At 40.9% G+C, this 15055-nt stretch overlaps 2 pseudogenes; one reads left to right on the top strand and one right to left on the bottom strand.

Moving 5' to 3' along the window:
* Nucleotides 1–259: 259 nt before the first annotated feature.
* On the bottom strand, nucleotides 260–929 carry LOC148017765 (uncharacterized; annotated as a pseudogene).
* Nucleotides 930–7013: 6084 nt separating this feature from the next.
* Nucleotides 7014–10246, top strand: LOC148017764 (protein STABILIZED1 pseudogene; annotated as a pseudogene).
* The last annotated feature ends 4809 nt before the right edge of the window (nucleotides 10247–15055 follow it).

Below are 15055 nucleotides of genomic sequence, written 5' to 3'. Positions count from 1 at the left end.
AATGGCCTTTGCAATCCTCTGGTCTTCTTCAAGGTTTTCATCATTGCACTCCTGGTCTAAGCTTTCAAAGTATGAAATGGAAGGCTTTTGACATTGTTTATATATCGCTCAAAATTGATGAAGCCTTTCTCCATGGTCACTAATGTTGAAACCACAAAAGAATCTATAGATCCAAAAGCAAAGGTTCCATCCATTGGTAGGAAGTTAACACTACCAACTAGCATGCGATACTTGCAAGAAATACTTTCAAGAGCATTTTTCAAAGCTGTCATTTTCTTTCGATCAAGAAATAATAACAACATGAATTTTTTAGGTTCACATGTCATATGTACTAGAGTGCATACAACCTTTCCAAACTTTATAGAGTCCCATTTCATTCCCTCAACCCCATGTGCTGCATCTAGAACAACAACCCCAATGCTAATTGAATCTCTGTAAACATTATGTATAAGATCAAAGGTTTCTAGATTGCATCCGACAACATATACACACAAAGGAAAACTAGTGGAGGATTGAAGAGGATTTTACTTTTTTCCAATTAGGAAGTTCACAATATCTTTTGCTCCATTTGGTAGGGACCCTGCATCAGCTCCACATGTGAGCTTCTTTGATATCGAGTCATTGCAAATGCCTAAAATCTCTGTGTAGACTTTATCATTGATATCATAGTTATCAACAAGCTCTTTCCAAGTCTTCATCATAGCGCTACTTTCTGGAACTGAGGCATTGAAAAGAGTGACCAATTCCGCCTTTAGAACCCTATCCTGCTTGATCTGCTTAGCCCTTGTTTCCATATCAATCATATCTTCCTTATCCCATTTGTTTCTAAGAAAAAGGATACGACCTTCATTGATCTCCTTTTGTAGTGTAAGGATGTCTCCATCCTTTAGACCCACAAGGCAACCAAATGCAACATGAGAAGGTTGCATTCCCTTCTTTCTCAAACTCTCCTCCTAGCATATAAGCTCACCTCTAGAGTATCTCTTCATGATTTTGATCCAACTATCAAATATTTCTTAGGAGCTAACAATTATATGGCAATCTCTAGATGCACAATTTTCTCCAACGTATGCCACAAATCTCTACAAAAAGAAGATCAAAATACTGAGCTGCATAGAACAAAAGAAAGAGCATGACACTAATGTTCACAAAAAGACAAGGTAAGCTTATATGTGATTACCTACCATGGTACTCTTTGAGAGCTTGTCTTAGAAAGCCCTTGTTGGGGTTTGGGTGGAGAACCAAATGCTAGCCTCACCACTGATCTCTTAATTGTTGAAGTTGCTCAACATAAGGGGCATTCTTCATAACAATATGTGATTCCATACTTGTCATTCATGAAAGCTCAATGCACATTTCGGCAATACAATCAACTAATATTCTAGTATTTCTTGTGGTGTATAAATGCTTGGCTGCTAGACAATGTGTACTCTTACTCTAAATATATATCTTTACTGCATGAATTGAGTGAAGCCTTAATATAATCCAATAACTATAAGTGTAATTTTTTAGCATCCACCTCATCACAATGCATGGGTCTCTTCTCATTGTTGTCTTGTACAAAAGGCATAAGATATGTTGTTGTTGCTAGATTCATGGGATTCTTGTTGTCTTCTCTATGACACCATCTTGTTGAAAAAATGCAATATCACTCTTTAAAGTAAATAAGAGAATATTGTCCTCCCTTTTTCCTTGACTATCATAAACATCCATATACCATGGATACACAAAATGACCAATAACTCCATCGATCGTTTGAGTCTCCTTTTTGGATGTGCTATCTTTCTTTGCCATTGAATAGTTCTACAAAGAGAAAAAGTTGTCAAACAAAAGTGGATCTACAAATAGTCAAAATTCACAAAACCTAAATAAATTTACAAGATTTCTAGGTTGAAAATTGAAAAGACAACACCACAATATTTTACAAAATACAAGATAAATACACTCTAAAGGGAATCTTTCATAAAATAAAATATTAAAATTTGGTATGAGATCTAACCATAAATAGATATGCTTATGTAACAAATCCCATGGATTATTTTGGCCCTAAGTTATCATTAATTATGTTTCTCTTGCAAGAATCATATAGTAAAAACTTTGTCATGGACTTCGGTCAGCAAATCAAATTTTACTTATAGTGAGACTTGGCCATGGGCTTAACCAAATGGTCAAGCAATAATGAAATGTTGACTATTAGTGTGGTATGAGATATAGTGAAAAATCATTGTGGTTATGTAAAAAATCTCATGGATGATTTTGTCGGTAAATTAACATTGGATTTCTTCACCATGTAAGTTTCTTATGCAAGGATCATACTCTAGGAACTTTGCTATGATTTTTGGCCATCTGGTCAAATCCTATTTAATCAAAGAATGAGATTTAGTCCAATATGAGATCCACCCATATATCAATGTGGTTATGTAGCAATCTCACGACTCCATTTGGCCAAAAGTTAACATTTTAATTAGTGTACATATAAGTTTTCCTTGAAAAGAATCATATTGTAGAAATGTTGACATTGGTTTTTAGCCATGTGGTCAAATCTTATTTAGTCATAAGACTTATTTATGAGATTAGAAACTTTGCCATGGTTTTTTACTGTATCATTTTTAAAGGCTAGTTAAACAAGGGATGTGATTTATTGTGATATGAGATTCACATATAAACAAATGTGGCTATGTAGGAAATGCAATAGACGTTAGCATAAGGTAATGTGGAAAACACTTGAAAGGTGGAGATTTGACCTCATGGTGAAACTTATAAGATATCTATATTTTTATAAACTACTTTCAACCATATGGCCAAATGTAGTTTCATAACCATATGAAGAAAGTGATTCATTTGTTGCAACATGTTGTGAAATTGGATTTGACAATATAGCCAAATATCATTTTATAGTGGAATGAAAAAAGTGGTCTCATGGTCTACAAGATGTATGAGATTAGATTTGATCATATGGTCGAATGAAATAAGAATGGGGGAATCTTGGATAATAGCATTGATAATAAAATGAAATATTTGACCATATGACCAATTTTTATTTTGTATGGAATTGATAAAGTGGCTAATTTGTGACAAAATGATATGATATTTATATATGACCATATAGATAGGAAGTTATGAAAAATTGAAATGAAATAAATGGTTATAGAAACAAAGTGGTTAGTTTGTTGCACAACAAGTTTTGACCACATGGCCAAACTTCCTATGAATATAGTAGGTAATTAACAAGTTCCAAGTTGAACATGGTCTTTCTATTTGGAGATAATATAGAAGATGTTTGCCTTAGAAGATTTTGCCATACGGCCAAATCTAGCATACCCAAAATTTGTGTAGATTTAGTCTTAATTTTTCAAGATCAATTCCCAAAAAAGTGGTTTGTTTGTTGCAAGGCAAGATTTGACCACATAGGAAAATTATAGAAAGTAAGGAATTCTAAGTAGAAACTAGTCTTTCCTATATTGGAAGTAAGTAAGGGTTGATCATATAAGAAAACATTTGACCAAATGGTGAAATATCATTCTTGTAGTAGAATGAACAAAGTGGTTGATTTATTGTAAGATATTGTGATATTGCAAGAGTCCTTGTTTTGGCCAAGAGACAGCTTAAGGAAAAGATTTGGCCGCTTGGCCAAATCTCACAGTATATTGGGAAAAATAACAAAATTACATCTTATATTATAAGAAAATATTTAGCCACATGGCCAAATCTTAGATTGTATTGAATAAAATAGCAAAAAAATACTTTTTATATTGTAAGAAATTTTTTGACCATATGGTCTAATCTATAGATGGATGAATGATCATGATATATATTGTTATTAGAAGATCAAATTTCATCTTATGGAAAAATTATATATTACATTCCATGTAATATGCTTTATTGAGTATTAGTAAGTATTGTATGGCCATATGCATATTGCAAAATCATAAAGAATATAACGATCAAATCTTATGGAAATGCTTTTACTATGAAAATATAGTATAATAGAGAGTGCTATATAGTAAAGTATAATACAATGCATAAGAACTTGATAAAATACTCTAATATTACTGAAGGATACAAGAAATATAAGGCTATACTTAGCCTTGAGGCGAAACCTTACGGTATATAGCATCACACAATAGAAAGAAAGGTTAGTATTTTGAAAGCACTCATTGATGAAAGCATTGCACAAATCATTCATTTCATATTCACATCCAAGAGAGTTTTTTCAACATTACACAAATCATATATTTCATATTCACATCAAAGAGAGTATTTTCAATAGTGCACAAAATCATGTTTTTCATATTCAATATAACAAAGAAGCTATCATTTGCAAGATAGTGGGCATAAAAAAAGACAAGCACTCCAAGAGATCAAGCAATCAGAAAGAAAAAGAAGACATTGAATTTCCAAGACTAAGTGTCTAATCTCATTACCACATAAATAAAAATTGCATTTAATTTTTATACATGATTCTTATTTAGATAATGCTTGTGGTGTTTGATCTTAATATTATTCTTTACTAATCATATGAAAGGGTAGTAGTGTGATTTGTAGTAATTGTATGTATTGAATTGATCAAAAGAGAGTATGCGTTAGTAGAGATTAGAAAAGAAGTGGAGAATCACTGGCACCAAATAGGTGTAGTTTAACTCAAAATCAGAAATAAAGTAGGGAAGAGTTTAAACCCTGTTGTAGAGTAGTAGAAGTAAGCAATCTATGTGAATGTAACTAAAATCACCCGTGAAGAAGAGCAGACATATTGTGGAGTAGCGATCATTCAATGCCTTGTAGAATTGCTAAACCCTTGGAGCAAGATTTCTGATTTGAAGACACAGGCAGTTCTAATCACAATACCTAGATTCGAATCAAAATTTGCACTACACAATCTATTTCAGTTGAGAAAATGAAACCGTTGAGAGTACTCAAAGAAGAGTAGGGAGATAGAACCACTAAAGATTAGGGCCACAAAACTTACAGTAAGAGAGGGGCGACAAGAGCACAGATAAAAACACAGAGAATTAGGAATGCAAAAGCATGCAACTGTAAAAACACAAAAGAAAAAACACACAGGTCACAGAGTTGTGTGAAAGAGAGAGGGAGGGAAAGAGAAACTCATCTTGAAAAACATCATGATTTGTTATAAAGACCGACCTCGTGAAAGGGATCATTTAATGTATTGCGTTATTTGAATTATCATAACTTGTTACGGAATACGAGTAGATTTAGATCTTATTTTTGTAACTATTTTTTAATTTCTTTAAAGATTTTAAGTCGCGATTTTTAAAAAAATCATGTAATGGCTATACCAGCCACTAGGGGCGTTGCCCCCAAACCCCCCCTGAGGGCACTACCCCCCTTCCCTCCACCCCCCCCCCCCCCCCCACCAAGTGTGAAGTTCCAACCCTCAGAGACCCGCTCGCGACCCCTGGGGACCCTGTCTAGGCCCCGGGGCAGCACTAGACCCATTCTACAAGTTTGCCATTTCGACCCCTCAATACGTCATGGGGCACCCCAACACGTCACGGAACACGACATGGAACGCGATACGGAACATAACACAACACATAATTTGCAAAAGGGCCCATCTTGAGGGCTTCACGTCATATTCATAGCTAGAAAGCATTTACATGATCACTGGGGCTCAGCAAGGGACTATGTCACGGTGGGTGGGTGGAGCTATCCAAACCCCCCTGTTGGGGACATTGTTCCCAAACCCTACACTGGGGGCACTGCCCCCGAACCCCAATTGGGGGCATTGACCCCAAACCTCCACCGAGGAGGACGCTGCCCTCAAACTCTCATTAGGGGCATTTCTCCTAGACTCGCTCCTTTCCCCCCCCCCTAAGATCAACCTACAATTGGGATACTACCCCTATTTCCATAACTAGAGATATTACCTACACACTCTCTATCCTACATTGTTAGAGATTTTACTCTCGAGCTATCACTAAGATGGCTTCAAAATCCTCAAATATATTACACATTACATATTAGACACATTAAATATATATAATCTTACAAAATATGATTTATATTTTTCAAAAATATTTTGATACTATATTCCATAATATGCACATAGTATGATATATTAATATAACATGATTTCGACTAAAATAATATAACTTAAAAATAAAAAGCAATACAATACATTTTATTATTATCAACAAGTAGGTACTATAAGATTTATAAATATTTAATCATAATACAAATTATATTTCCTTCTCAAATAGCTTCTAATTGATGGTGAAATTTCCTCAATCTTTATAACTTCATGTCATAGAGAATGAAATCTCCTGTTCTTTGGAGGTCCTTGTGGTTTCAACATTTAAGCACGAGGTCAATGTTTCACCCCTTAGCCCTTGAAATGCCAAACCAAACTTGAATCCTTGGTCTCTCCAAAAGGGTAGTTTCTCTCTTAGACCTACGTATCTCATGAATTTAACATTGCATAAGTCTAAGCTATAGCTTTTAAAGCTCGGATTATGGCCATTATATCAACCTCTCAAGTGCTTTACAATGGTTTTGGAGTCTCTCATAGTTTGTCTTTTAAAGAGTCAACTAGTCATAAATCATTTTGTCAGTACATAGGATATGCATCAAGATGTGAAATGTATTAACCAATATAGTAGGAATGGTGCTTGAAAGTTTAGTGCAAAGCCCCAAACTTAAGCTAGCATGTAACACCTTCGTGTAGAGAGGAAACTAAGTGCAGAGAGTCTAGTATATTATTAAGTATTGAACTCATATACCATATACAACCCCGCATCCATTATACGAACGATTATGTTATATTCGTATAATCATACATTAGTAAGTATTTGTATGGTATAAATTAGATAATTGTATGACTCTAAGTCAACGATAAATGCGATACCACGTAAAGAGGGAAGCTTTTTGGCTTTTGCCTTTTCCATTTCCTCAGAGAGGAAAAGCAAATAACGCTCTGCTGCATGCGATATATAAACGCTATGTAGGAATTGATAGGCAGGTTGACGAGAGACGCAGAGAGAGCTCGAAGAATCATGCAAATCTTAGTGACTTCCTTCACAGGCAAAACCCTCTCCTTGTTCTTACCCGCAGGCCCCTCCTCCACGACTCTTCATGTCCTCAAGCAGGCCATCCAAGATCGAGAAGGAGTGCCTGTACGCGCACAGAAGCTCTTCCTCGGTACCAAAATCCTCTCCATCGACTCCCGCTCTCTTGCCGACTATGGAGTCCCCGCCGGCAGCACCCTCTCGCTTCTTCTGCCCGTCCTTGGGGGCATGCCTGCAAGTGCCACTCTCCCCTTCTTGCACAGCCACCCGCCCCCTCCCAACTATGTCGCAGGTCTTGGAAGAGGAGCTGCCGGCTTTACTACTCGATCCGATATCGGTCCTGCTCGTACTGCTGCCCCCGAATTATATTTGCACCACTACCCGTCCGTCGGCGGTGTTGTTGCTGGACCTGCTGGCCGAGGCCGCGGCGAATTAGAGGCTGGAGCTGCGGAAGAGGATCACGAGGACCTAATTGATGCAGATGATGATAAGGGATTATACAGTGCAAATCAGTCGAAGTTCGATGAGTTTGAAGGGGACGATGTTGGTTTGCTTGCAAATGCTGATGGAGAGTTATACGAGGAAGATGACAAGGAGGCCGATGCAGTGTGGGAAAGCATCGACAAGCGCATGGATTCGCGACGGAAGGGCAGGCGACAAGAGCGTCTCAAGGAGGAGATAGAGAAGTACCGAGCATCAAACCCTACGATCGCAGAGGAGTTTGCAGGCCTGAAGAGAAAGCTTATGGCCTTGACCCCTGAGGAGTGGGATGCCATACCGGAAGTTGGTGACCATTCGCTTCGACATAAGAAGAGAAAATTCAACAGTTTTGTTCCGCCACCTGACTCTCTGTTGGAGAAAGCCAAACGGGAACAGGAGCTCGTGACAGCTGTGGATCCAAGGAGCTGCAGGGCTGCAGCTGCAGATGGGGCAGACACGCCATTGTCTCAGACAGAGACAGTACCCGTGTCTGATTTGACTGCAGTTGGTGAAGGAAGGGGAACTGTGCTTAAGGCCAAACTTGATAAATTGTCAGATTCCGTTACTGGTCTGACGGTTGTGGATCCTATAGGTTACCTCACTGATCTTAAAAGCATAAAGATTACAAGTGATGGTGTGATTTCAGACATTAGGAAGGCAAGATTGCTCCTAAAGTCAGTGATCCAGACCAATCCAAAGCATGCACCTGGCTGGATTGCAGCTGCCAGATTGGAGGAGGTTGCTGGAAAACTTCAAGCTGCCCGGAATTTCATTCAGAGGGGATATGAGGAATGCCCGAAGAAGGAGGATGTCTGGTTGGAGGCTTGCCGTTTGGCCTTGCCTGCCAACGCTAAAGCTATTCTGGTGAAAGGGATCAAAGCCATCCCCAACTCTGTCAAACTTTGGATGCAAGCTGCTATGCTTGAACATGATGATGCCAACAAGAGCAGGGTGCTCAGGAAGGCACTTGAACACATTCCTGACTCTGCCAAGCTGTGGAAAGCTGTTGTTGAACTTGCAGCAAATGAGGAAGATGCCAGGATCCTACTTCAACGTGCCACAGAATGCTGCCCTCTGCATGTTGAATTGTGGCTCGCTCTTGCTCGTCTTGAGACGTATGAGCGAGCCAAGAATGTATTGAACAGGGCCAGAGAAGCCCTCCCCACCGATCTGTCTATATGGATAACTGCTGCAAAGCTGGAAGAAGCCCATGGAGACACTACGACAGTGCCCAAGGTTATAGCAAGGGCCATAATGTCTTTGCAGAGTCAGGGTGTATTTGTGGATAGAGAAGCTTGGATCAAAGAGGCAGAGGCAGCTGAAAGAGCTGGTTCTGTGGCAACATGTCAAGCCATTATTAGGGAGACTATCAGGATTGGTGTGGAGGAAGATGATCGTAAGCGGACTTGGGTTGCGGATGCAGAGGAATGTGAGAAGCGAGGCTCCATTGAGACCGCAAGGGCCATTTATGCCCATGCTCTTTCAGTCTTCAAGGGTAAGAAGAGTGTGTGGCTTAGAGCTGCTCAGCTGGAGAAAAGCCACGGAACAAGGGACTCCCTGGACTCCCTACTGCGAACCGCTGTCACCTACTGCCCTCAAGCCGAAGTACTGTGGCTTATGGGAGCCAAGGAGAAATGGCTGGCTGGAGAAGTTCCTGCAGCTCGAATTATTCTGCAGGAAGCATATGCTGCCATTCCCAAGTCTGAGGCAATTTGGCTGGCAGCATTCAAGCTGGAGTTTGAGAACCAAGAGCCTCAGAGAGCAAAGCTGCTCTTAAGTAAAGCAAGGGAAAGAGGAGGCAGTACAGGACGTGTGTGGATGAAATCTGCGATCGTGGAGCGTGAGCTAGGCAATGTTGTGCAGGAAAAGCAGCTACTGGAGGAAGGGCTCAGTCAGTTTCCAGGGTTTTTCAAGCTATGGCTGATGCTTGGCCAGCTAGAGGACCGTGAGGGCCATCCAGAGGCTGCACGAGAAATATTCCAAAGAGGTTTGAAGCATTGTCCCCACAGTATTCCCCTGTGGCTCTGTGCGGCCCAACTGGAGGAAAAAATTGGTGGATTGAGCAGGGCTAGGGCAGTTTTGACTACAGCAAGGCTCAAGAATCCTCAGAACCCAGAGTTGTGGCTGGCAGCCATTCGTGCTGAGGCGAGAGGAGGATACAAGAAGGAAGCCGAGTCTCTCATTGCTAAGGCCTTAAAAGAATGCCCTACCAGTGGACGATTATGGGCTACTGCAATTGAAATGGCGCCGAGGCATCAAAGAAAGACCAAAAGTCTAGATGCTTTCAAGAGCTGCGGCCATGACTCTTACGTTGTTGCATCGGTTGCGAAGCTGTTTTGGCATGGTCGGAAGGTTGACGAAGCCAGGACATGGCTCGAGCGCACTGTGACCCTGGCGCCTGATATTGGAGATTTTTGGGCCCTGTGGTACAAATTTGAGTTGGAGCAGGGAACAGAAACCCAGCAGCAAGAGGTCTTGAGACGGTGTATTGCGGCGGAACCCAGACATGGCGAACTCTGGATTGCAGTTTCCAAGGCGTTGGAGAATTCGCATCTTCCTGTGGAGGGTTTGTTGAAGAAGGTAGTTGTTGCTCTCGGGGGTAAAGAGGAGTCAGGACAGTGCAGTCGGCAGTGTATGAAATAACAACCTTGGTCTATGGCTTTGCGATGTCCTATAATTGCTCTAACAGCTTGCTCTTCTTTGAAATCCTCATTTCACAATGAAATTTTGGCCATTCCTTGGGTGGAGATTTTACTTGTATATAGTGCTCTCTAAACCAAATTCACTAAGTCTTACCTTACAACAGAGATTTATGTGGGGAAAGCCCAAAAGACTGTATCCACCTTGGACAGGGTGAGTGAATAGGAATTACAACTTTTCCTACTTACCAAGAACTTGAATGCCGAGTGGCATCGATCCCCAGTGTCCACTTCTTTCTCTTCTCTTGCGTTCATGTTACAGCTGATTCTTTCTTCCCCCTCTCTCCCAAGTTGCCATTTGACATGTCCCTACTGTGACCTTGGAAACCAATTTCCCTCAGTCTCTACCTAAGGATCTCCTTCACAAGCTTTTAGCCTCCAGAATTGATATTTATCTGATCATTCTGAGGTACAGGGCATGCAAGAAAAGCAGCTTAATTTATCTGATAAATCTTCCTAATGCCACATGAAAGGACTTCTTTCAAACATGAACCTCCTGATAGATAAATAAGTGTACTCTGGTCCTCAAGACAATTCATTCCACCACCAAAAAGAGGTCCTTCTCAAACCCATGTTTGGTGGTATCAGAAATAAAAGTCCGTGGCCTCTTTCCAAGACCTTTAAGCTGCTACAGGATTTCAGTACTGAAGCAAATGTGATATCAGCTGGGGATACTCCATCCAACCTTATTTGGTCAAACTGATCCAGCGTTTCCTCACAGAGCTTTTGATTAGAAATCACATTGAACCCTTCGAGAATCCCATCTAATGTACTATCTTATTCACCTGAATGGAAGCTGGGAGGCTGACACCTCTGCCAAGGCATCAATTCAACGTATACCTGTCCATATGTTGTACAGGGGTGCATCATCGTAATTGTCATTGGAGGCAATATGGGTATATCCAGTGTTGCACAGATATACTTCCCTTATACATGTTGTACCGGGATACATCATAGTAGTTGTTGTTGGAAGCAATATGTTATATCATAGTAATATCACTCTTCACCTGCATCATTTGAATGTCAACATTAAAAGAACAGACAGTCTTCTAAGGTACAGATGCTGCCTCCTGCTGCTTGCAATTGACTAGACAGTTCTACCTACACTAAACTCTAATCTGATAGACCAGCAAACTGTGCAAACACATAGTATCCTCCTCTGCTGTATATGCCTTGAATGTGAACATCATTCCCAGCCATAGTTGCTGCTTAGCGTCTTGCAGGTTATTGCCTCTGACCCACGCTAAGGCAGAATGTGGGCTTAGCTTGTATTGCAATCCATCACCTAGCTGCTATTCACTGCACAGCTAGGGAGCTCAAAAATGGATGGGACATCCAACAAAGTCCACAGTCAGCCTCCCTTCTTTTAGCCGGTATGACACCTTGCTCTTGCTACTATTGTCCGCAGAATCTGTCAAGATATGCTGCTGTTCAGACCTGTAAATTGTTTGCTGCTTGCATGTATCAATTTCTGCTGCAGTTCCATACCTTGCTACAACTATTGCCCAAAACAAACTATTAAATCTGTTGCTGCCTATAAGGAAGTTCAAATAATCTTATTGACCTACTGTTTGTGGATCAATTCAAATATACTGAAGATCTTGAAATTTCATTGCATCAGAGAAAGAAAAAAATACAATCTTTGACAGAACTCACCTTTGTTGCTAGAGCTCCCAAAATTTGAGTTCGCGGTCTCTATGTCATACTTCTTTTTCTCTGTTCCAACTTGATTTGAGTCCCCCTTGAACCATATCAGCCCCAATATAGCCATCATTCTGTCATCGATCCACTTGTTCCTCACTCTGATTTGTTTGCATTTGCCTGTAACTTTGGGTCATCTCTCTCTGATCTTTCTGTCACCCAGACACCCTGTCTATATGCAAACCCTTCCATGATAACATTACAAAAAATGACCCTGCCTCTGCCAATGTACTGTGCCACTGTCACTGGGGCTCACGCTGCCACCATTTCTTTTATACTAGTGCTCTTATTTGCATCATCAAGTTCAGATCGAGCACTGCCTGATTTGCCTATGACACTGAAACTTCCAGTGCAGGAGAGTTGCCCTCTATCAAAATGGAAATCTAGAACAAGGAGCAGGGCAATCGATAATGGACAGTGTTGAACCGAGGAGGAGCTCCATTCCAGAATCCAATGCCTGTCACCCTCCTGGAAAGCTTTGACACTTCTTCCTCCATGATGGAAATACATCCCGTGCCCCAGTCAGTGAGAGCATGAAGATGAGTGCCACTCCTTATTCTGGCCTGCCTGTTACCATACTACTGCACGCAAAAGCTTAGATCTACTACAGCAGTCAAGGTCACATGTAAAACCTACAATTCTGGAATGGAGCACCAAATTGGAGCTTTTCTGCAATGATAGATAGTATATTTCACCATTAAGTACATGATGGTCATGACGGGAAATTCTGCTGTAAGTAGACTGACAAACCGTGCAAACACATAGCATCCTCCTAGTGACCAACACAATATTAGTGAGTTTGGGAATCTCCCAATTCCCATTTTTTGAATACTAAAAAGGTGGCACTCGGATGGCATGTTCATAAATTTTTCGAAACCATATGGTGTGACCTATCATTTGAAAGCGCTTGAAAAATAGAATATATTGAGCTATAGAGCGCTTGATTTGGAGTTATGGTGTTCAAGTTATGAAAAATCCAAAGATTTGACCATGTGTCCCAAACTTATGGGAAATTCCCATATTCCCCAATATGGCGTCCTCTGTTGTAAATGTATTGAAGCCAGTAGCAATACCTTGGGTTTTCTCAAAACAGCTTTGGCTATGGTCTTTGCTTCTATGCCCTCCAGACAACTGTATTTCCCTGTTTCTAACATGGGTTCCGTAGTCTTCAAGCAAGGAGCCAATGAAACCATCAGCATTTGAAACCCAGGCAGCTTCTCTCACCTTTGTCTCTGTTGCCTCCTTTCCACCATATCTTATCTTATCTTCAATAGTTCTTGTAAACAAGACAGATTCCTATTCCAGTAATACCATATGCCAACCATATGTTTCCTTAGCCATTGCAGGCCATTTCATGAATGTCCTTCTGGCTGGGCAAGTCAAACATGCTGCATGGGCAAGTCAGCCAATTGACCAATAAGAGATCCTTTTCTAACCCATGTATTAGAATAAAGTCTGTGACATTTTTCTATGGCCTTTATGATGCTACAAGATTTCAATATTGGCGCAAATTATAGTGAATTGCAGATGCACGGGTCATGCTTAGGGACCTGGTAGATAAAATTGTAGAACATAGACTAGCATTAGCTCAGACACCATGTATTGGAATGGCATGTTAATGGCTGGGATGATCAGCAAAGGAGCACATGGAAGTTGAGTGTGGGAACTAGCCCTCTTGATTATGTGGTTGGGATCACCAAGTAGTCCTCATACTCAGCACCACACTACTCTCATACCTACGAGTGTAGTGAGCTTACCTTCATGCGCCTGATCGAGTTGCCTCCTCCCTCAAGCTCTCCAATAGCTCCATGATCCAAGGTGTAAGCTTGATCCTCCAAGCTCCAAGCTCCAAGCTCCATTGTCACATGCGAGACAAGAAGAAGCGAAAAGAAGAGAAGAAGAATAGAGGAGAATATGGAGAGCTTTTCCACCATGGTTCCTCACCCTCATACACTCACTCCCTCACACTCCCTCTCGCAAGCACAAGCACAAGCAAGAGCAAGAGCATGGAAATGGCAACAAGTACCATGGAAATGGCACTTGGCTAGGAGGGGGGTAATGTCAAAAAAATAGATTGAGTGGGTAATAGGGGCCTCCGATGTCAATGGTTGATCGCAGGTTGCCGAATGTATCTAAAAAGGAAAAAGAAGTGCACTACCTGGGGGATGCGTCTACATCACTGTGCAGTGCATGGTGTCTGTGCCAATGGAATAGGGAGTTGGGTTGAGCCCATAGTGTTATCCCACACTTGAGGACTTAGTTCGTGTACAACAAGGGGAGGTGCTATGGGTTTGACTCAGGGAGACAAGTCTAACCTAGGTGTATCTTGCCCTTAATGTGCCCTAAGTATGTAAAGTGAGGGGAAGGGGCTAGGGATATAATTGTCCCTAGGCACAGTATCAGTGGCACTTTGATGGTTGGCATGAGAATTCCATTTCTTTCTCTTCTTGTGCTTTGTCTCTGTCTTTTCTTTTCCTTTTTTCTTTTCTTTTTCTCTTTTTTTTTGACACTTAATACATCGAGAGGGAGTATACTAGACATCATCTCTATGCTCTTTCAAGGCTACACTATGAGGGGACCTAAGGGACTTGGTAAGGAAGGGTCTACTCTGCAGGTAGCCCTTTATGCTAATGCATATATCAAGAGGTGTCATTGAAAGGGTGGCTACACCTAGTGAAGTGGCTATCATTCATATCTTCCAGGATGGCCATGAAGCAAGAATATAGGAGTGTGACCCTCATCACAGCTATCAATGCCTACGTTTAGATAAAAAAGAGTAGCGAGAGTTGGGGCCTCTTCTTTCATTGGCTCTTGTTTGAGAAAAATCCTAAGTATCCTAAAATAATTACGTTGGCAATAAAGGCAGGATTAGGGTAGGATGAGAATTGGTTGAGGAAGTGCGTGATAGATGGGCAGATGTCCTGCTCAGTGAAGATTAGACGCTCCTCTAGGCTTTCTATATTCGTGTTGTAAATTCTTGCAAATTTGTACATGCCATGCATATCCAAGTTATAATATATCCCTATTCTCTATGGATATGGCATGTCGGCAGGGCCATTGCGCTTATCTGGTATGGTGCCAAAAATGGCCATCCAAGCATCAAGGTTGGTGTCCCACATGCATCGCCGCCATTGTGGTTGGGCTTCATAT

The sequence above is a fragment of the Lygodium microphyllum genome, chromosome 21, assembly GCF_053477565.2.
Source record: "Lygodium microphyllum isolate KBCC chromosome 21, Lygodium_microphyllum_v1.1.10, whole genome shotgun sequence".
Taxonomy (NCBI): domain Eukaryota; kingdom Viridiplantae; phylum Streptophyta; class Polypodiopsida; order Schizaeales; family Lygodiaceae; genus Lygodium; species Lygodium microphyllum.
This window is presented reverse-complemented; position numbering and strand designations above follow the sequence as displayed.